The following is an 18,629-nucleotide window of genomic DNA, read 5'->3' as shown; positions in this document are numbered from 1 at the left end:
AAATCCTTCATTATCAAAATGCCATCAAGTGTTAACGGGCTATTATCGATGAATAATTGGTTTGTTATCGACGGGATAAGAGCCATAGGGTAGTTCTTATTTTTCGACTTTTAACGAAGCGCCCCGTAAAATCATTATTTACTCAAAAATACTGATGACATATATTTTTGTTTTATAATGTTTTTAGATGTCGCTACCGAAGAACAGACTTTAAAAAAAAGTCATTGTAATAATGTAATGAAATAAAATAATTTAAAAAAAATTTTTAAGTTACACGGTTTTATTGAAAACAATACTTACATGAAATAATAATAATACGAAAAGCTAGAAAATAATTAGGTAGGTCCTAGGTACTAGTCATCACACTCCTTATCAATCTAGGGCGTTGATCAGACAAATAAAAGCGTTGGGCGCGTGAAATTTCTTAAAATGTGAGGCGTAGCATAACCTGATTAAGGTTCAGTTGGTCTTATATATGATTATCAATAGAAATATGACGCGTCTAATGCTTTTATTTAATTGTCTGATCAACGCCCTAGATTGATAAGGAGTGTGATGACTAGTACCTAGGACCTACCTAATTATTTTCTAGCTTTTCGTATTATTATTATTTCATGTAAGTATTGTTTTCAATAAAACCGTTTAAATTTTTTTTTATTATTTTACTTTCAAGTTTTTAGTCTTTCTTTAATTGCCTATTATTTCTCATTCTATTTAGTTCATTTAGTGACTCATTATTACAAGGACTCTTTCCTGACAATTTGTTACAACCTAAGTCCTCAATACATAATCCTTCCAAAGACTTTACTCGACTCTGCGCCACGTATGCTTGTCCCTCCTCCAACTCCAAAATATTTTGATGTCACTTCTACTGGACTGTATGCAATATATGTTCCAAATATGAGCCAAATCGGGCATCATAGGTCGCTTTCTATTCATGTATGTATTATGTGTTCCAAATATGGACCAAATCAAATCGGACCACAAATACGATTTTTGTGATCCTTGCGCCACCTAGCGGCGATTTTTTTTCATAAGTCGCTTTCGATTCTTGCATATATTATGTGTTCCAAATATGAGCCAAATCGGACCAGAAATACGATTTTTGTGAATACCTCGATCCATGCCCCACCTAGCGGCGATATTTTTTTACATGTCGATTTCTATTCTTGCATGTATTATGTGTTCCAAATATGAGCCAAATCGGACCACAAATACGATTTTTGTGAATATCTCAATCCATGCGCCACCTAGCGGCGATTTTTTTCACAGGTCGATTTCTATTCTTGCATGTATTATGTGTTCCAAATATGAGCCAAATCGGACCACAAATGCGAATTTTGCGAATATCTCGATATTTGCGCCACCTAGCGACGATTTTTTTCCTATTATTGCATTGTCATCGGGTTCTGAACTATATTCCAAGTTTCAAGCTTGTAGCTTATCGGGAAGTTACTTAAATTTCAATTACAAGATTCGTTCACAACGGCCGTGCATGCGGCCGTGCAGCCCTGTCAACTTAAGCTAAATAAAACCGTTTAAAAAAAAAATAAATAAATGTAAGGCGCGATAACCTCCGAAGAGATCTAAGGCCGAGCTTCTCTTCCAATTTGCGTCGTGCTCCTCTTGATTTTTCCCTACAAATTGGCCGGACGGGACCTACATGTTTTATGCCGACTCCGAACGGCATCTGCAAGGCAGATGAGTTTTCACTGAGAGCTTTTCATGGCAGAAATACAATCGGAGCGCTTGCCAGACACTGCCGAGGGGCGACCCCGCTTAGAAAAATTTTCTTCTAATTGAAAAATCTTATTTCTAAAATTTTGATGTTGCTTTGCCCGGGAGTTGAACCCAGGGCATACGGTGTGATAGGCGGAGCACGCTACCATCACACCACGGTGGCCGCCACACAATTTTTGAAAGTTACTAGAAAAAAAGTAAACAGTACCGTAAAAGGGCCATGCGCCATACAAAACTCAAAAAAAAAAAAAAAAAAAAAAAAATTTAGAAAATTACTGAAATCGATTCTCAGGATAGAGAACCAAATGAGATGGTGCCTTGCCAAGAAATCAAAAAAAAAACATGTTTCCAACCGTATGCCGACCACCCTAATGAACATGTTCATTTATAATAGGAAAGTTATTCGTTTGATAACAACTTGTTATCGGTAACGATATTTATCGATGAATTTTACGTTTTATAGATAAGTTATCGGGTTTTATCGAAAAAATATCGTTTTGCTATCAAAATATGTTCGATTATTTAGCGAAAGTTATCAAATTATTATCAGAAAGTTATCGATTTCTTAACGAAAATTTATATATTGGTTATAAAAAAGTTATCAACTTTTTATCGAATTGTTACCAGTTTGTTATCGGCATGCTATCAATTTGTTAACGACGAAACAGATGCCTTTAAAACTTCAATATAAAATCGATGATACATGTGTATACATTCGATTAAAGGCCAAAAAGAAATCAGTAAAAAGGGAATGATTTTGATATCAAATCGATAATTCGACGATAACAACTCGCTACTAATAATAAACTGATAGTAGAAGACAAACTTGTCGGTTTCGGATATTACCGATAAAAAGCCGACGAAGCTCTTCTCAAAAAGCCCAAACTTCTTATTTCTGGTAAAGCTACCTCTGTAGTGATTTAATTTCAACTCCTGGGCGAGCTCCAGTTAACTTAAAAATAGTTTCTAGACATGTACATGTATGCTTACGTATCTAATTTCACGCATATCAATTTGTACTCCCCTAAAAAAATGTATTCATATACCCAATCCCATACTCTCCCCGCTCTTCTTCCCTATCTACCAAGTACTTCTTGCTACGTCTCTTTAGTTCTTCCTTTCTTCTTTAGCGACATTTAAGGTTATCTCGCATTTCAGTTTCTCACGTTGCCCAGAGTTTACTAATGAGATGATAAGACAGATATATCATAGCTCTCCTAATTAAACGTTTGTGCTATGGTTTTAAACTTGTCATGGGCACTTTGTTCTTGTTTCTCATACAAAAAAATACTAGGCTGAACTAGTGAATGGATTGATTTCTAGCCAAATTCTCTTGAACGAAGTAAACTTTAACGTCCCATCACGAGTGTCAAGATATTACATACCTTTAATTTTGAGGCATTGTAGAACTAGTTTCGAAATAAATGAACTTTGTGTTTGTGTCATGATTTTAAAACTAATTCTAATTCATTTGATAGTCGGATTCACTTCTTACCATAAAGAAAACTGTCCTATTCTATCTTAACTCGTAACAAAAACAAATCAAATTAAAAATTTTACGTACTAAAAATGTTCACTTACTTAACAATGTAGTGTATGCTCGGTGCTTAACAAAACTCCGCTTATCAACAACTCTCCAAAAACAAATCCGTACGTCACACAGTGTGATATATCAACAACCTAGCTGATATAAAGTCACGATTGGAATAAATAATTAATTTTTCTAGCTCTACTCACCAACTAACGCCTTTACATAAAAATAAATAATTATTTGTAAAAATTTATTATTAATTCACCACTTTTACAGTTTTTATTGAGCTAAATAAATTTAAATTAAGAAAGGTTATATCAAAGTTAGAAAAATTCATTAGAGAAAACGTATTATCGTAAAGAGAACCATATTTTTGTACGTAGTAATAAGTAATTGCAATAACTTAAAAAAGTGTCATCAAACTAAAAAAAAAAATATCAAAGAAATATCTAAGAAATAGAGTATATTAGGCGATGGGACGACAAAAATAATATATTGAATAAATCTTCTTTGCATATTTACGAGACATCTTTCTTGTAATGTTTCGCCTGTAGCTCTTAAAATCTTTAATTCTACTCTCCAATGCTTCTTCTGCGAGCTTTCCTGTTGGAAGTGCTGTTTTTTATTAAAATTTTTCGAAATGCTTCGGAATCAATGGCGAATGCACATTACATAGTTTGAAGTATGATAGCAAATCGCCTAATTAAACCTTCGTCAACTAACGTTATAGCATGCAATTTTTTCTTTTCTAAGGAATTAATATTATGAATAAATGTCAGCATGTCTATGTTTAGCGCCATATCGTATTTCTAAATACATTTTAACTGTAACTTTCGATTTATGTATAGAGCTACTGCCTCTTCTGGAGTATATCTAACTAACACTGATGCTGGACGAGTAAGGGCATATATTATTTTAGTTGCGTTTGATTTTTTTGTGATGGTTTCTACGATTAATGCTGCATCCCGCTGACCTGATAACTTTAAGCTAGAAGCAGTTGCAAAAGCCAACTCTTCTTTTGAATAGTTTCTTATCAATTGTGTTAACTTTTTCCTTTTCGACTGATGACTAGCCTCCGAAAAAAATATCACTGGTTATCTTTTAAAATACGTCTGCAACTTTTTGAAACTGCTTTTTTATTGGAGTCAACTGTGAGCTGTCATTTTTTTCTTTTGCGTTAATTTGCTTATACAGAATGTCGAAAAGTTCATCTCTTGAAATTGTCATATTTCCTGAAAACAAAATATTACATGAAAAACTGCATTTTTCTGCAGCTAAAGTTGTACTATATTAGTTTCCAGAATAGTAGCAAACAAGTTTAGATAAAAACAAGTAAGGAAGGCTAAGTTCGGGTGTAACCGAACATTACACACTCAGTTGAGAGCTATGGAGACAAAATTAGGGAAAATCACCATGTAGGAAAATGGACATAGGATAAACCTGGAATGTGTTTGTATGACATGTGCATCAAATGGAAGGTATTAAAGAGTATTTTAAAAGGGAGTGGGCCATAGCTCTATAGATGGACGCCATTTAGGGATATCGCCATAAAGGTGGACCAGGGGTGACTCTAGAATTCGTCTGTACAATATCGCTATCAAACGAAAGGTGTTAATGAGTATTTTAAAAAGGAGTGGGCCATAGTTCTATAGGTGAACGCCTTTTCGAGATATCGCCATAAAGGTGGACCAGGGGTGACTCTAGAATGCGTTTGTACAATATGAGTATCAAACAAAAGGTGTCAATGAGTATTTTAAATGGGAGTGGGCCCTAGTTCTATGGGTGGACGCCTTTTCAAGATATCACCTTAGAGGTGGACCAGGGGTGACTCTAGAATTCGTTTGTACAATATGGCTATCAAACGAAAGGTGGACGAGGGGTGACTCTATAATACGTTTGTACAATATAAGTGTCAAATGAAAGGTGTTAATGAGTATTTTAAAATGGAGTGGGCTAATGAGTATTTTAAATGGGAGTCGGATCTAGTTCTATGAGTGGACGTCTTTTCAAGATATCACCTTAGAGGTGGACCAGGGGTGACTCTAGAATTCGTTTGTACAATATGGCTATCAAACGAAAGGTGTTAATGAGTATTTTAAAAAGGAGTGGGCCATAGTTCTATAGGTGAACGCCTTTTCGAGATATCGCCATAAAGGTGGACCAGGGGTGACTCTAGAATACGTTTGTACAATATGAGTATCAAACAAAAGGTGTCAATGAGTATTTTAAATGGGAGTGGGCCCTAGTTCTATGGGTGGACGCCTTTTCAAGATATCACCTTAGAGGTGGACCAGGGGTGACTCTAGAATTCGTTTGTACAATATGGCTATCAAACGAAAGGTGTTAATGAGTATTTTAAAAAGGAGTGGGCCTTAGTTCTATGGGTGGACGCCTTTTTGAGATATCGCCATAAAGGTGGACGAGGGGTGACTCTATAATACGTTTGTACAATATAAGTGTCAAATGAAAGGTGTTAATGAGTATTTTAAAATGGAGTGGGCTAATGAGTATTTTAAATGGGAGTGGGCTCTAGTTCTATGAGTGGACGTCTTTTCAAGATATCACCTTAGAGGTGGACCAGGGGTGACTCTAGAATTCGTTTGTACAATATGGCTATCAAACGAAAGGTGTTAATGAGTATTTTAAAAAGGAGTGGGCCATAGTTCTATAGGTGAACGCCTTTTCGAGATATCGCCATAAAGGTGGACAAGGGATGACTCCAGAATTTGTTTGTACGATATGGGTATCAAATGAAAGGTGCTAATGAGTATTTTAAAAGGGAGTGGGCCTTAGTTCTATGGGTGGACGCCTTTTCGAGATATCGCCATAAAGGTGGGCCAGGGGTCACTCTACAATGTGTTTGTACAATATGAGTATCAAATGAAAGGTGTTAATGAGTATTTTAAACGGGAGTGGGCCTTAGTTCTATAGGCGTTAACGAGGGTTTTAAAAGGGAGTGGTGGAAGTTGTATTTGCGAAGGCGTTTTCGAGATATCGATCTAAATGTGGACCAGGGTGACCCAGAACATCATCTGTCGGGTACCGCTAATTTATTTATATATGTAATACTACGAACAGTATTCCTGCCAAAATTCCAAGGACTTTTGATTTCGACCTGCATAACTTTTTCATTTTCTTCTACTTAATATGGTAGGTGTCACACCCATTTTATAAAGTTTTTTCTAGAGATATATTTTGCGTAAATAAGCCCATCAAATTACCATGTTTCGTCCCTTTTTTCGTATTTGGTATAGAACTATGGCATTTTTTTCATTTTTCGTAATTTTCGATATCGAAAAAGTGGGCGTGGTCATAGTCGGATTTCGGCCAATTTTTATGCCAATACAAAGTGAGTTCAGGTAAGTACGTGAACTAAGTTTAGTAAAGATATATCGTGGCTTCAACCGATTTTTCACAGAAAACAGTTATCGTCCTAGAGTCTAAGCCCCTACCAAATTTCATAAAGGTTGGTAAATTTTTGTTCGACTTATGGCATTAAAAGTATCCTCGACAAATTAAATGAAAAAGGGCGGAGCCACGCCCATTTTGAAATTTTCTTTTATTTTTGTATTTTATTGCACCACATCATTACTGGAGTTGAATGTTGACATAATTTACTTCTATACTGTAAATATATTAACTTTTTTTTAAATTTGACTTTAAACAACAAACTTTTTTTAAAGGTGGGCGTGGTCGTTCTCTGATTTTTCCAAATTTTTTTAAGCATACATATAGTAATAGGAGTAACGTTCGTGCCAAATTTCATCATGATTTCTTCAACGACTGCCGAATTACAGCTTTCAAAACTTCTAAATTACCTTCTTTTAAAAGTGGGCGGTGCCCCTCCCGTTATCCAAAATTTTACTAATTTTCTATTCTGCTTCATAAGTTCAACTCACCTACCAAGTTTCAACGCTTTATCCGTCTTTGGTAATGAATTATCGCACTTTTTCCGTTTTTCGAAATTTTAAATATCGAAAAAGTGGGCGTGATTATAGTCCGATATTGTTCATTTTAAATAGCGATCTGAGATGAGTGCCCAGAAACCTACATACCAAATTTCATCAAGATACCTCAAAATTTACTCAAGTTATCGTGTTAACGGACGGACGGACGGACATGGCTCAATCAAATTTTTTTTTCGATACTGATGATTTTGTTATATGGAATTCTAAATCGATTCCTTTATACCTGTACAACCAACCGTTATTCAATCAAAGTTAGTATACTCTGTGAGCTCTGCTCAACTACGTATAATTAAATCGGATAAACGCGGATAACGAGATTGCTGGTCGTATAAAGTCAAAACGTTTCAAAAATTTTACTTAATTTAACATTATCCTACTATAACATGAAAAATTAATTCCTGTTCAATTAAATTCACAAAAATGTATATTTACTAAAATTAGCATACCTCAGAAAATCAACACAATATTATATTATAGCAATTGAAGTATAACTCACAGCAGGCCAGCAATTTAAACTTTCACATTCAATGGCAAAAGGTCGAGTTAAAACTTTTTCTCAATTGATATGCTTTCAAATAAAACTCCGTTAGTCGATTCAACTTAGTTCAAATTTCCTAGTTTTTTATTTCTTCGCTTAATTACGCATTTCTAAAAAGAATTTCAAAAGAATTTTTGAAATTCAATGATATACTTTTTTTAATTAATATTTTCTAAAACATGAAAGTAATACACTGTGCGTCATGCGGATGCGCCCCTCGTGTCGGTTGGGCGGGTTTTGGAAAATGCAAAAAAAAATACTATTAAAAAATGTAAAGTAGCAGTGAAAAGATTAGCGGTTGCATAAAAAATTTGTAATGCCTTTTATTGAGGGTTCTTCTTACGGATATATTTGAATACGACATACAACTCATTGCAGTGTTCGCTAGGGCCGTATTTAAAAAAATAATATTCCATCAGACAAAAAAAACCTTGGGAATTCTCTAAGTAGTTTCAATTGCAACCTTAAGAGTTAACTGGGTAGCTGGCACACATACATTTAAACTTTGTTATATTCATATGTGTATATTTGAATGTGTTAAATAATACACTTACTTGCAAACAATTTTAAGAGGTAGCAATTAAGGTGCTCTTGATGGATGACCAATTGAGTGAGTTCACGTCCTACAAAAACAAATGCAACGAATACATAATTGCACTACTTCATAAATTCATACACCAAAAAAGACCACAATACGGTAAGTAAACTAAAAATCGATGTTAACTGATTTGATTTAACGAAAAAATGCTTCTTTGATTTTAAGATACAGTGGTGCGCACTTTAATAGCACAAATTTTTAGCTGCGCTTGTGTCTTCATACATATGAATGTACCTCTTTCATACCAAATAATAACGAAAATGTTACGTATACGCACCAGTGTTAGATGGTACCATGACGCAATAAAACTAGACAGGTGAAGTCAGTGGGACAACAACAAATATTTGACGGTCTCAGAATCCGTCTTGACTTTAAAAGTAGTGAGGAGGGAAAACTTTTGGTATTATTTTGCTACTTTTTAACTACCTTAGTAATGGGATGTGCGGAAAAAAGGTGACTCGATATATCTCCTCGTTAGAAACGGTAGCATGAGAGAAGAGAGAAGAGAAAACAGGGGAGATGGGTAGAAAGCGGGGGGAGGTTGTAGGTAAGTCGGAAAGTAAAAAGAACAAGATGGCCATCTTGAGTGAGAGTAAAAGTAATAATAAGGTTAATGGTTTGAGACAAAGTAATAAAAAGAGGTTAACAGGATGATTTATACTAAGGATAACATTAAGAGTAATAGTGAGAGTTAGACTCGGATGAGAGCAAGAGTAGTAAGAGTAAGAGGAAAAGGAGGAAGTCTCAGGGAAGAATAAAAGGGATAGAGAATTGAATTGAATTGAATGAGACGATTCAAGTTTACTAGAAACTGTAGAGGAGAGAGTATATAAGAGAGGAAAGGGGGTTAAATGCGGAGAAGCAGGTGCATAGATAGAGAAAGTCAGTAAACTAACTTTTAGGTTTGATTATACGGCCCTGAGGACTTCAAGTTTTCTAAACATTTTCAAGGCAAGCAGGATCTCTTTCAAGTAAAGTCCTGATAAAAAAAAACTTCATTTTTCCATCAGGTAAATCTATAAGCTCGGGTTTGTTGAATATTCGTTGCTGTAAAACCTCTGTCGTTATACATTTTTACTTCAGCCATCTCTTTCGGCCTTTTCGGAAATGAGCCTAGCTCAACTCTTGGTTAGCATAGACAAAGACAAATGCTGGGTCTTCGGATGGTACACCGTCAATCGAATTAAAGTTCTCCCAGATACTCATCCCTAACTTCGTTATATTGTTCCAGATCGCCAATCATCCCATTGTTGTCAACAGTCTCTTTCCATATTCCTTATATAAGCGAATCTTTGAAAATCCATCCAATCAGTTTCATTAACTAAAACCCTATCGCAAAAGGAAATACAGATCGGAGGCATTATTTACCTGCATGTTACTTCAAATTTCAAAAAGGCATTAACGTAGTATTTTTTTACGATATTGAAAAAATCAATGCTGCATATAAGTCAAGCAGCAACACTTAAACTAATGAGGGCAAGTATTGCCAAATGCGATTAAATTTTGTAATATAGGCTTCACCTGCCGGATTTTCGCGTAATAGGTTGGCCTTTGAAAAACATGGAGATTTATTCAATTAATTTTTGAATCAAATTTTTTTTATTATTCAACAAAATTCAAGATATTAAAGGAATTGGTAATAGAAATATTAAGTTTTTATAACAAGCTATCGGACCTGGCAGATTTCTCCTCCTCACTTTTGTTTATTTAGTTATACTCCCTTTCCTCTTCCATTTTTCAATCTTCGCATACTCCTGGTCTAAATTTTTGTGTAGTCGTGTAACCCAACCAATTTCAGTCGTACTAACAACAAGTTATAGGTTTCTTAAAATTGTTGACAAACTTTTTTCCGAAGGGTGTGTTAGATTTTCTTCCTTATAAAAAGAGAAGTTGGGGAAAAAACACCCTTCAGAAAAATTTCTTGGGGGTACAAAATTGCATACTCAAAATAGTTCTAAACATTCTAAGTAGAAAATTCGAAATTTTTGCAAAACTTTCTCAAAAAAAAAAGAAGAAAATTGTTTCCCGATTACGGCGTTTCTACGGTCATAAAAGCTACGCAGCGAAACTTTTTAGTTCTTGTGATTAACATCGATAATCCCTTAACTCATTAGGTGTTATCTTAGGGAGAGCAAGTTAGAAAGTCGCTAGCAGTTTTCGTAAAAGCAACAATATTTCATAAAATGAATAGTCGTTTATGAAATCGCAGGAGATGAACATTACAATGAATTATCCCTTAGGAAATTCTGGACGAAATATATTGAATAGGTGACTTTATCTCCTCGTTATCCAAATGGACGACCACGAAAGGCCATTGAACGCGTTAATAGCAATATCATAATCATAGCTCTTCTAAATACAGTAACTCCCGCGAAATTGATGGATAGTATAAATATGAATATAGTCTCCTTAGCTCACCATCACTTGAGTTAAAATAATTAGATGGTCCCTCGCTAGAACCAACTTCTTCTTCAATCATCCTCCAGCTAAGCTGATACTGCGAAAAAAAGACTGGTCACGGAACGACTGGAGATGAGTCACATTCTCTAATTATCGATAAATAAATATATTTAATTAAGATTTGCATTGCGCGGCTAGGCCCAAAAATACAAAAAAAAAGCTTAAAAACTGCGTTCAGTATACTGTGTTCGATTAGCCCCCAATATTTGGTGAAAGGTCGGCTGTTTTAAATGCAGCCAAGGTAGGCGACGGAGTTAACGTAACTCTCCATTAACAAAATTTAAGCACCTTCCACGTTTTTTATTGCATACCACACCATTACATGCCGTGAATCCTTCACAGTTACCTTAACGTTGGTGTGACTTAATCTTCCTATATATTTGGGATTTACTACGCATCGCGAGCATTAAATGAATAAAATTTATCTCGCACTCACAAGAGAATATAAATAGTAGCCTTTAATCGACAAATGTGTTGTGCACTGTAGTACATTGTTACGAATATTAGCAACATTAAGGTGTACCGTCATCTTTAAGCCGATGCTAAACAGTGATATCATGCACATCCATAAATCAATCATTATGTATCTACATAAACGAATCAATAATTGCGTCTACACATATGTACATACACGCAGTGGAGAAGCAATGCACAAATACATGCATATATCTTATCTGAGGTGCTCACAAGAGAGGGCAATAATTTGTGCAAGTATTACTCACGCGCATATGAGAAGCTATAAACATAGTTGTGGCTGGTGATTTTGTAGCTGATAACTAACTAGTAAGTTCTGGAATGGAAAAGCCTAGAAGTATGCAATGAGGTATTAATTGGAAAGGTAATGGTTCTACACAAATTCATTGTGGCGGAGATTGTTGATGAAGTCATATTGGGAGTGGACTCATTGGTTGACCATGACATCAATATCGATATGCAGAGAAGGGTGATGCGTTATGAGAACCAGGATATGCCACTTAACTTCAGTTTGGAAAAGGGGTTCAGCAGTAAGCGAGTGCTGGTGGATGAGATTCGACAGAGGCCACGAAAGTCAAGGAAAGTAGATCGAGCAAAGGTTGATGGAACAAATGGGCCAAACAAATCAAAACCGAAGGTACCTGTGAGAGAAACACTGGCATTGAAAAGCCCTAGCGGACGCACTGAAACGAAGGAAAGAATTTCGCAGAAACAATGCAAAGGTGGTTTCAAGCCAGGGCACACTACTGTTGTGAAGCATCGGAACGATACTGATTATGCAAAGCAAATCCGTCCAGCGCAAGCTTTACGAAGTAGTTCATTGGCCAAACAACAGAGTGTAAAGGAACGAACCAGGGTAATGAGTGGTACGATGAAACACAGGTACGATGAGAACAATGGAAAGGTTTCTTGGCGTGAGATATGGTACTGTTATACAACCCTCACCGACGGAAAGGTGTTCCATCCAAATATGGGTGCAGTTGGGAAGGTCCACCATCTAGCGCATACAAACCATTGGGAAACCACGAACTAGAAGAGTGGTACACTTGGAGATGCTAGCGGCGTTTAGATTAAGAAATTTGTCTGATCGGGACGATCAGACTTAGGTGGAGGGCAGTGTTACGAATATTAGCAACACTAAGGGGTACTGTCATCTTTAAGCCGATGCTAAACAGTGATATCATGTACATCCATAAATCAATCATTATGTATCTACATAAACGAATCAATAATTGCGTCTACACATATGTACGTACACGCAGCGGAGAAGTAACGCACAAACACATGCATATATCTTATCTGAGGTACTCACAAGAGAGGGCAATAATTTGTGCAAGTAGTACTCACGTGCATATGAGAAGCTATAAACATAGTTGTGGCTGGTGATTTTGTAGCTGATAACTAACTAGTAGGTTCTGGAATGGAAAAACCTAGAAGTATGCAACGAGAAATCAAAGAGTATAAAAGGCCGCGACAGAAGAGGCGCGAAAATTCGGTTTCATTTAAGCTATCAATCAGTTTGGTTTAAGCAAGCGATTAGTTGCGAAATAGAAGTGTTATTTTGAAAGTAGTCTAATAATGACCATTTTTCATTATCAAATAGTGGAGTTATTTATTCAACAGTTTAGTGATTCGAACGTTAGCAGAGGGGCAAATAAGGGGATTTGCAATAAATTCGTTACAATATGTATTATTTTTATTTATATTTAATTTATTTATATTTTTTTATTTTTTTGTAATTAATTTATTTTTTATATTTATTTAATATTGTTACGATTTTGGGAAATTCCGCTTATTTGCAACCTTCTACTAACGTTCGAATCACTAAACTGTTGAATAAATAACTCCACTATTCAACAATGCAAAATGGCCTTTATTAAAGTACTTCAGAATAACACTTCTACTTCTCGACAGATAGCGTGCTTAAATCAAATTGAATCGTCGTGCCTCAGCTGCTGCCTTTATACTCTTTGGTTTCCTCGTTGACATATTTCTAGGCGTTTCTATTTCTAAAATTTGCTATTTGTTTACCAGCTATAAATTTTTCAGCTGTGACTACAGATGTACGATATTTATACATTCTCGCATAGCCCATACGGGTGTATATGTGAGTGATACTTTCACAAACGATTGCCCACTTTTGGGGGTATCTCAGATAAGATATATGCATGTGTTTATGCGTCTATCTCTGCTGCGTGTACGTACATATGTGTAGACATATTGATTGATTCGTTTATGTAGATACAAGTGACTGCCTGCTTTATTGTTGTTGTGGCTTCATTTACTTAGCATCAGACTATTGATATGAGCATCACTTAGTGTCACTAATATTCGTCACAATATATTAAGTTTGAATTTTAAATATATAGATATTACAAAAATGTTTGCATATAAACAGTATGTAAGCTGATATATTTGTAACTTTATATCCGTTTAATTGCCTTAGGGATATATCATCACATTTGAAATGCAAATCGATTTAATTAAATTTATTTGCATCTTTACACATACATACGTACGTATCTACAAATGTGTCTTTCATATAAGCCTTCGGGCTTATTGTGCATATACGCACGCATACTTTACATACTTGTTCATTCCATAAAAAATTTACGTCAAAATATATATTTATTTATTTATTTATTTATTATTCATTCAGTCTAAAAAGTACAGGCTTCCTTACAGACCAGTTAAAAATAGAAAAGAGGTCAAGCTTAAACTTATATAAGCTATTATTAAAATTAAGAACACTGCTATATCGATTTGCTAGATGTATAGACTTGGATATAGGCTCATTCATAGCATAGTTCGTTCTATCAGTTGCTTCGATAAATAGTCTATTATTCCGTAGATAACGTGGAGTAACATACGGAATGAATAACCTGGATACGTCGGAACAGTTGATATTAGAGTTTATAACATTATAGGCAAACGTGAGTGAGAAACAAGTTCTTCTGTCACACAAAGCCTGAAGACCGAGCAATTTCCGCCTGCTAGTGTATGATGGGAGGCCATCGGGCCAATAAAGCAAACGCAATGCAATTTTTGTAAAAATTTGTTGAACTCTCTCTCTTCATAAAATGGATTCCATATTATTGAGCAGTATTCCAGACGACTTCTTACCAATGAGGTATAAAGTGCCTTCAACGTCATAGGGTCCTTAAAATCTTTTGTGTTACGTGTAATAAATCCAACCATTGCAAAAGACTTCGAGACAATGAAATCAATGTGACTTGAAAAGGAAAGTTTAGGGTCAAAAATCACACCCCGATCTTTAATTTCATGACAGCGATTCAGAGATCTGTCATTTAGTCTATAATTAAAATATGTTGCGGTTGTCTTTTTAGAATATGAAATAACACAATATTTGTTTGTGTTTAGGAGCAAGTTATTGTTTGAGCACCATTCGGCAATAGAATTGAGAACGGATTGTAAGTTTAACCTATATCTCGAGACCCCAGTCAACCAGGGGTATGAAAATTACTCGCTACTAAAGCACTCATCAACAGCTTTCATTTGATATCAATATTCTATAAACACACTCTAGGGGTACCCGGGTCCACGTTTTGGCCTATATCTCGAGACCCTAGTCACCCAGGGGTATTAAAATTACCCTCTACTAAAGCATTCATCAACAGCTTTCATTTCATATCCAAATTATATTAACACACCCTAGGGATACCCGGGTCCACGTTTTGGCCTATATCTCGAGACCCTAGTCATCCAGTCACCTACCCTATATTTCAAGTTAGATCAAACTACACACGGGGTGTAAAACAAATTCAAAATCGGTTCAGTAAGTTAGGAGTCCATTGGCCTCAATTGTGTGACACGTGTTTTTTATATATTAAGATTTTTAATTGCTGTTTTTGTTTCATATTCCTTATTCAGTCTATGATTTACAATAATCTGACAGACTAGATTAACAAAAATGTCTTATATATAAGTAGAAAGTGTTAAAAAATTAACATAACATAGAGAATAACACATTTTTAAAACAAAAGCGTGATACGGAAAAATCAATACAACGATTATTGTTTAATGAGTTGATGGCAATTATAGCGCGTGTGATCGGCCCATTTAGAGCATAATTAGACTTAAACTGATCAATAGAAAACATGTTATGTTGCCGCAAGTTCCGTGATGGAACATAAAGTTCAAAGGCTCCAAAAGCATGGGACAATCGATATTGCCATTAATAGTATCGTAGATAAATATTATCGATGAGATAACCCTTCTACTCTCTAACGTATGCAGATTAATTAGCCTACACCTTGAGATATATGAGGGGAGGGGCAAATCAAATCTTATATCAGATAAACAGTATTTCATAAATATTGTTTGTACACGCTCAATCCATTTCTTATGTACCTCATAATAGGGACTCCATATTATGGAACCATACTTAAGCCTAGATTGTACAAAGGCATTGTACAATAGCTTTTTAGTAAATGGGTCCTTAAACTCAGATCCATTTCTCTTAATAAAGGCCAATAGGGAATATGCCTTGGGGATTATAAAAGTTAGATGCTCAGTAAATGTAAACGATGAATCGAATACAATACACAGATCTCAGATTTTGTTCACCCTAACTAAAGGCATATCACAGACGTAATAAGTTGAAATCAACTTATTATATAATTTTGAGTACGTTACGTAGTAACACTTGTTGGCATTAAGTGCAAGCACGTTTTTACAGCACCAGCCATTAAAATTATTTAATTCAGATTGAAGAGTGTGAACATCGGACTCATTATTAATTTTTAAAAAGATTTTTAAATCATCAGCGTAGAGGAGATAACTGCATTTCTTGAAATAAGCACTCACGTCATTTATAAAAAGAATAAAAAGAAGAGGACCTAGGATACTTCCCTGAGGCACACCTAAGGTTGCTACGTATGGTGATGATCTTACATTATCAATGACAACAAGATTTACTCTGTTAGATAAATAGGAATATATCCACTGCAAAGATGCGGAATGGAAACCCAGTTTTTGTAATTTTGCCAATAGAGCTCTGTGAGATACTCTGTCAAAAGCTTTAGATATATTTGTATAGATGCAGTCAACTTGGCAGCCATCTGTGAAAGTCGAGATGCAATAATTTGAAAAAATGGCAAGATTGGTACTGTCGAACGTCCTGGAATGAAACCATGCTGACATGTGCAGATATAACGCTTAACCAATGATAATAATTTACTCATCACAGTTTTCTCAAAAGGTTTTGAAATAACCGAAATCTTCGATATTGGACAATAGTTGGTAACATCATTTTTACTACCGATCTTATGATTAGGTTGGATAAAAGTAGTTTTCCATTCATCTAAGAAAGTTCCCGACCTTAACGATAAGTTGAATAAATGCAACAACAGCTCAGCAATAGAACCAACACATTGCTTTAGAAAGAACGTTGAAAGTCACATTGCTTTGAATTTTTGATGGTCTGAATACTTAGCGCAATGTCGTCAATATTAAGAACTAACGAAGAGAAGTTAAAGGAAAAGATTATCCCATTCAACAAGGCTCCATCGTCAGTCCACAAGTTATCAGTGGCAAAGTTTGCTTTAAAAAATTCCGCAAACAAATTAGCAGACTCACTAGGCGATGATGAAATCTTATCTTGATAGGTCACAGACAATGGAATTACTGAAACGGACTGCTTTTTTTGTTTTTATGTACGGGTCCCTTTTTCCCTCTTATTTGGAATCCAAATCTATCAATAAAGTTTTGGTTGTAAAGATGGGGATTCGTGCCATTAGCGAGCTTTTGGTCGTAGTGCCTTTGTTTAGCTATATTTTATTAAATTAATTTGTTAGGAATAAACGATTGTGAGCACACAAAGAAATCTATTTGTACTATGGCACTATTGTGAATATTTGATTCGAATTAACACTGCATTACCGCCAGTTGATAACATTCGCCAGATGGCAGTGCAAGCGCCATTGTTTTTATTGATAGATGATTGATTGATAGAACAGCTGATTTCTGTTGATATTTTATATGAGACTTTTATATTTGTTGCGCAAGATGCGCACGGTCCGGCTCGTTATCAGTAATTTGAGGCAAACAAACTCAGAGTTTCAACGACCACGTGCACCTACCCTAAAATATATGTGTAGTACCTTGGACGTCTATATACACACGCACACACATCCACTTATATTTATAAGATTATGTTATATATTTTAAGAACTGTTTCCTTATATAAAACCGGTTCTTTTTGGAATAATTTGTATTTATAACTGGTCCCCTTCTGAAGTACCGGTTACTTATTTAGAACATTTTTTTTAGAGCCGTTCCGTCATGTAAGAAGATCCAATCACTTATTTAGAACGATTTTTTTGGAAACGGCTACTTTTGAAGAACTAGTATCTTTCTAGAATTTTTTTTTTTTGGAATTCGTCTCCCATGTAGAACCGGTTATTTATTTCGAACTACTTAAATGGAGCTGATCCCTTATGTAAAACCCCTTACATTTGTAAAACGGGTTGCGTTTTTGGAACAAGTCTCAAAATAGTCCCGAAACCGGTGCTACACGCATTTGTTTTTTCGAAACATTCTAATGTACGTATACGTATTAAAGTCTAAACCTCTTGGTTATAGACTTCATAGACTTGATTAATTCTTAGAATTCCTTCAAAGTGCCGCAATATGTTTGCAGTTATCAAGAACGTTGTAAGCAAAGCAAATTAAAACAACAATAAAATTTGCAATTCCACTTCTAAATTTCTTCATTTCTTTGTGGTGGTTTTGTATTTCTCGCTTTATATTCATCTTTACATAATTGCACACAAATCTTTTCTATGTGACTGCAGCAACGCTTACAATTAATATTTATCGATGTGCAACTACAGCAGCGAGCACGAAAATAGCAGTGACAGTTTTGATCCAACTTCGTAATTTTAATTGTTCTCTCTGTTTTTCTATAGTTTATAACTTCTATACAGTTTGTAATTAAAAATATGCAAATCAGTCTGAAAGACATTTTTGAAAAAAATTCGAAAACTCGAGAAAATTTTACGAAAATTTTGAACTTTTTATTTGGAACTATCTGATTTTTTTAGTATGCAGTTTTATAGCCCAATCAATTTTAGTCTGACAAAGTATAAGTTACAGGTCTCTCAAAGTTTGCATCAGGTTAGGTTGAAGAGGCCGGTCATTAAACACATCACAAAAACTGAATGTGTCCATAGTGTTACCAGAATTTGTTTGACAAACAATCGTAAGACCCCCAATTAGGTGGAAGGATTTGTGTTATAGAATAACTCCGTCCTCTTGGCAAATACTAGAAGCTTTCTAGGCCCCACTTAATTTATGCCT

Source organism: Eurosta solidaginis, chromosome 3 (assembly GCF_040869045.1).
Source record: "Eurosta solidaginis isolate ZX-2024a chromosome 3, ASM4086904v1, whole genome shotgun sequence".
Taxonomy (NCBI): domain Eukaryota; kingdom Metazoa; phylum Arthropoda; class Insecta; order Diptera; family Tephritidae; genus Eurosta; species Eurosta solidaginis.
Note: the sequence above shows the minus strand (reverse complement) of the source record.